The sequence below is a fragment of the Prionailurus bengalensis genome, chromosome A2 (assembly GCF_016509475.1).
Source record: "Prionailurus bengalensis isolate Pbe53 chromosome A2, Fcat_Pben_1.1_paternal_pri, whole genome shotgun sequence".
NCBI classification, from domain to species: Eukaryota; Metazoa; Chordata; class Mammalia; order Carnivora; family Felidae; genus Prionailurus; species Prionailurus bengalensis.
In genome coordinates this window covers 32,500,077-32,506,076 of record NC_057348.1, presented here as the reverse complement: position 1 = coordinate 32,506,076, position 6,000 = coordinate 32,500,077, and positions in this window count along the sequence as shown.

The following is a 6,000-nucleotide window of genomic DNA, read 5'->3' as shown; positions in this document are numbered from 1 at the left end:
CAGGCTCTGAGCTGTCAGCACAGAACCCAACGCGGGGCTTGAGCTCATGGACTGTAAGATCATGACCTGAGCCGAAGTTGGACGCTTAACCAACTAAGCCACCCGGGCGCCCCTCAGATTGGATCTTTTAAAAGCATTCACTTCCCTAAGCCAATCTAAGAACAAAGTGAGTCCAGGTTCTATTTTCCTGGATTATTCCTTTCTGATTATCTGAATTCACTACCACATATTTCTAGAAGTACCAGTAACACACACACAGATAAACCTGAATGAAGTCATGGAGTTCTCTTACCGTAAACAGAAAGACATAAATCAAATGTTATAGGATGATTTAAAATTTAAAAATCATACAGTGGCATCAGTGACCTCCTCCTGGAACTTTTTTTACCTTGTTATACCCACTAGCCTGAACAGCCCTGCTTTGTAATGGACACTCAGAAAGGTACTTACTTGCTTTTGAGAGATCTGTCAAATGGACCATCTGTAAGATCAGAGAATCACAAAGTTGGAAAGAATCTCAACAGTTTCCCCTTTGCTAGTCAACTTGTGGTCTATATTATTCAAGACAGATGGACTGTCATCCTATTTTATACTGATGTTTGCCTCATGCCAAATTCCTCTTTCCTGCACACATCCCTTTTTTTATTATTATTATATAAAAGAAATTGTAATCTCTGGCTCGCTTAATCCCTTTATAAACCTACATAAGATAAATGGGACCTGGAAATGTTTCAGGATTTGACCAAATCCATACAGGTCTCAGTTTTGAGAGAAAGCAAGAGAGCTAAAGCAAGAGAGAGAGATAGCTATCCATTCATATACAATGGACCTTCCATGATTAAGTTAGTCATTTAAAATGAATGCACCATTCCTAAAAATTTTCTCATGAATGTAATAATATCAGCAGCAATATTGTTTCTTGTGTCAGGCAATAGGCTGAATGCTTTGGAATGTCAGCATAGAGACTGTGTGTCAGTCTGGGTTTATGTTGAACAGTCCATTCATCCACAGATGAGAGAGATAGTCAAAGAGATATCAGAGCCAATATGGTAGTCCTAAGGGACCAGGGAAATACCAGTCCTATCATTTCATGGCAAAATGGAAAGTCATAGAGCAGGAAGGAGATTTGCAACCCCGCTTATACTTATGGAGGTTTTTCCCTTGAAAAAAGTATCTGGACATACAGAATTTTGCACACAATTTCAGGGGTTTTCACAGAGACCCTGATACCTAATAATGGGGACCTTGGACTCCTGTGTTAAGAAATAGAGAGAGGGGCAGCTCTCTCAGTCGGTTAAGCGTCCAACTCTTGGTTTCTGCTCGGGTCATGATTTCACGGTTTGTGGGTTTGGGCCAAGTTAGGCTCTGCGCTGACAGTGTGGAACCTGCTTGGGATTCTCTCTCCCTCTCTCGTCCCTCCCTGCTTGCTTGCACATGCATGCTAGCTCTGTCTCTCTCTCTCTCTCTCAAAACAAATAAAAAGGATGGAACTGGAGTGTATTATGCTAAGTGAAATAAGTCAGGCAGAAAAAGACAAGTATCATCAGATTTCACTCATGTGGAATTTAAGAAACACAACAGATGAAAGTAGGGGAAGGGAAGGAAAAACAAGATCAAAACAGAGAGGGAGGCAAACCTTAAGAGATTCTTAAATGCAGAGAACAAATGGAGGGTTGTCGGAGGGGAGGTGGTTGGGGGGAGGATGGGCTAAATGGGTGATGGGCATTGAGGAGGGTACTTGGGATGATCACTGGCCGTTGTATGTAAGTGATGAATCACCGGGTTTTACTCCTGAAACCAATACTCCACTGTATGTTAATTAACTTGAATTTAAGTAAATAAATTTAAAACAATAAAATCAACTTAAAAAGAAAAAGAAGAAAGAAAAAAAAAAGAGCCTAATTCTTACTAGGAGCCTTCGGGGTGGCTGACACTTGACTGACGTCTCAACCCACCTTTACAACGGCCTTGAAAGACAGGGCTTGGGGTTCCCATTTGGCAAATTGGGAAACTAAGATCCCCAAGAAGTTAAACTTCTCCAGAGACCACACTCTTAGCAAATACCAGGGAGGGTTTCAAAATTGCGTCTTCCTGTCTTCCCAGGCTTAATATTTGAGTCAACCACAAGAGATAAAATAGAGTGTGAGAGACTAAAACACAACAGGGACAGGCATTTTGATAAGAGACCATTTATATTAGAAACTACCGCGGGGCGCCTGGGTGGCTCAGTCGGTTAAGCATCTGACTTCGGCTCAGGTCATGATCTCGTGATCTGCGAGTTCGAGCCCCGCATCAGGCTCTGTGCTGACAGCTCAGAGCCTGGAGCCTGTTTCAGATTCTGTGTCTCCCTCTCTCTCTGACCCTCCTGTGTTCATGCTGTCTCTCCCTGTCTCAAAAATAAAATAAACATTAAAAAAAAAACTTAAAAAAAAAAAAGAAGCTACCTAAATGTCTCACAATAGTTACCCTTAAAGATACTATGATTCATTCATACAATGGAATATTGTGCAGCATTAAAAATCATACTTTCCTGAAGTACTTAATGGCCTGAGGAAATGTTCACCACAGCAAGACCACAGAAGCAGAATTTAAATGTATATATTCTGGGGGCACCTGGGTGGCTCGGTCAGTTAAGCATCTGACTCTTGTTTTGGGGTCAGGTCATGATGTCAGTCGTGAGACTGAGCCCCACGTTGGGCTCTGTGCTAAGTGTGGAGCTTGCTTGGGATTCTCTCTTTCTCTCTCTCTCTCTATCTGCCCCTCCCCTGCGCTTGCTCACAGACACTCCCTCTCTCTCTCTCTCTCTCTCTCTCTCTCTCTCGAAATAAAACAATGAACATTTAAAAAAAACTAAATGTACATATTCTATATAGTCTCTATATATGTAAATGTCTGTGTATCTATACACATATATGCACACAGTATATATGTATACTGTATAATGAATACAGTATGGATGTATATGAATATACATTATACAGTATATTCCATGGATGATGGAAAAAGAGGTGATTTTTGTCTTTTTAATCATTCACCTTTGACCTATAATGATTACTGATGATTTTTATAATCAAAAATGGTGAATCATTTTTAAAGTCGAAGTACGTATAGTACTTGGATGTCCAAACTGTCTTCTAAAGCTCAGAATGAGGGAGCCAGAAGGGACAATCCCTTTTTAATGATGGAAAAACTAAGGCCCAGACAATTGTGACCTAAATTCAAACAAAAGTTTACGTAACATTAGTGGCACTGTTGCATAGCATAGCCTTTTTTTTTTTTTTTTCTTACGATAGTCTTTTATTTTTCCTTTTTCCGTGCTTTTTGTAGTACAACCTTATCTGGAAAAAATGTCACCCTGAAGCAATGTTTTGAATCTCCGTTGTTGCCATGTTTACATGAAAACCAAATTAGGGCTCTCATTAGAAAGACAGATTGCCCAGGCCCCTGCAAACTCTGTCTTCTGTCCCTTAGCGCCGAGGGGACATGTAGTCTCACCCTACCCAGGATATGAAACCAAGAGGACAGGGAACCCAGTTTCTATTGGAAGGCAGTTTGCTGAAAGCTTTCCTTTCCTTGGGCTCTCCCTCCTGTACACATCTTCTAGAGGCTGAGGCAGATTAAAGCGAAACACCCTGCTTCCTCAGCAGAATCCACCAAAGAGACTTTTTCTGGCAAAGGTTTACAATGGATGGATGTCAGCCCCTGGGGAATATTCAAATATGTGTACATTTGTTTCCCTAATCACCATAAATATTTACATTGTGCTTATCAGTAGATTACATTATATATTTATTTAGAACTATCATTTACAGTGCTCTCCCTTAATTGGGAAACGAAACAGCTGTTTGGCACTTAAAAGAACATGTCATGTCCCCTTTGACTGATCACTTAAAGAGGACAGGGATTAGAAGTATTTACTTTAGGATTTCTAAAATAGGCCTGAGCAGTTCTATGCAGAATGAAAATGATTTCTCAGGAATCTTCTGCAAAACCAGATTATAGAGATATATGGTAAGAAATGATAAGTAGAAGAGCAAATTCCTCGGAATTAAAGGGCATATGTCACCAATATAAATGTGACTGGGGAATGGCGTAGTTGGTGTTTCATTTCGAATTGTGTTATTTACTCCATCAGCTCCTTTGCTCTTGAGTGCGTAATGGTATATAAGTCCATGGAGTCACTCTTTGATTTGCTAACTAATCTGCCAGTGAGCAGCTCAGAGGAAAGCTCTTCAAAAGGGATGGTTTATTCCAAAGGGGGGGATATATTATATATATATATATATATATATATAATAATATATATATAATATATATTATTATATATATTATAAAATATATAAATATATAAATATATATATAAATATTTATATATATATACCTCTTTTAAGTCATATTTGCAATTTTTTCAAATATCAAAACATAAAAAATCAAATGGCAAGTTTTTTAAATGACTAATTTGTTTTATATTATGATCCTGCTTATAATGGAAAAGAAAGGCTTAAAACCAGGTTTGTTTTCTTTTTAATTAAAGTGGATGTAAAGCCAGCTTTTCTGCTCGTACTTACTTACAGGAAATATAAAATCCATGGTGAATATTGGCTTTTTCTGGCTTTGCCCACATAAAAATGTATTGGTTATATATGAAAAGGTGACTATACTTTAGGGAAACAAATAAACTTACAGTGAATTCACGCTTAGTGTAGCTATGTTAATATAAAGGAAATGGTTGTGTTTACTAATGCCGTATGTAGTTAACGGTGTGTGAAGTTCAATTTAAAAATCCTATACAAATAGTTTATAGGATACAAACGCGGTCAGTTAGAACAAGTTTCTTAAAGCATAGCCGATTTACATAGATTTGTATCAACATAGATTTCTAATCCACCATCATTATCAAATTATTTCACATTATCTTCAAGGGGAAATGGTTTTGTCCCCAGTGGTAAACATAGTTTAGCACTCTACTTTGAAGGGTAGGGGGGTTGTGTGTGGAGTACGGAAATAACTCACCACTTTAGTTCATGGTATTAGACATTTTTGAATAATAGCCAAAGGGTTCTTGTCAGTTTCAGGAATTTACCAAGTACACAATTTCACTTTTCAGAAGTGGGCCTGGAATCAAACTCTTAATAGAACGTGATAGCAAGTCTGTGTCATAGATTTCAGGAATGGCTTGAGGGTGCTTTTCAGAGTTTCCACATACTAGGAATGTTCAGTCAAGTCAATAAAACTAAACTCTGGAGCCAAGCAGTCACGGTGGGAAAATGACTATGCACAGAATGCCAACAAAAAAGGCGAGCATGTTACGTCAAATAGTGATCGAGAAATCAGGCATGGGGCAAGGCATAGCAGAATGGTTACCGATGAGGATTCCAAGTCAGGCTCTTTTTCTTACTGAGGTTGTGACCTGGAGCAAATCATGCAATTTTCTTTCAAAGTGATTTATTTCTGCAGTGAGTATTGATAGCAACCATGTACCCCCACTGGTAGCATTTAACGCAGCTGTAAATGTTACACATATTCTGTACTTCTTTGCTTAATATTTGTCTCCTCTTTTTAGACATTAAGTAACTTTAAAACTCTTTTTTTCGTGTTTATTTATTTTTTGAGGGGCGGGGTGGTGCAGAGAGAGAGGGAGACACAGAATATGAATCAGGCTCCAGACTCTGATCTGTCAGCACAAAGCCTGACATGGGGTTTCGAACTCACAGGCCACGAGATCATGACCTGAGCCGAAACTGGATGCTTAACCAACTGAGCCACCCAGACACCCCTAGACATTAAGTTACTTTATTTGTTTTTCATTGTATGAAAAGGCTATAATTTATTCACTGTATTCTCTTTTTTAAATTATCTTCTTTAATTATCACATAATAGCAATATTAAAAGAAAACCGTTCTGTGAATCACAGCTTCACCACCTGAAGTAAACAGGTATTTTGTATTACACTGAATTCCCTTCCAGGGATTTGTCGACATTAAGTTACTTTAAATCAAG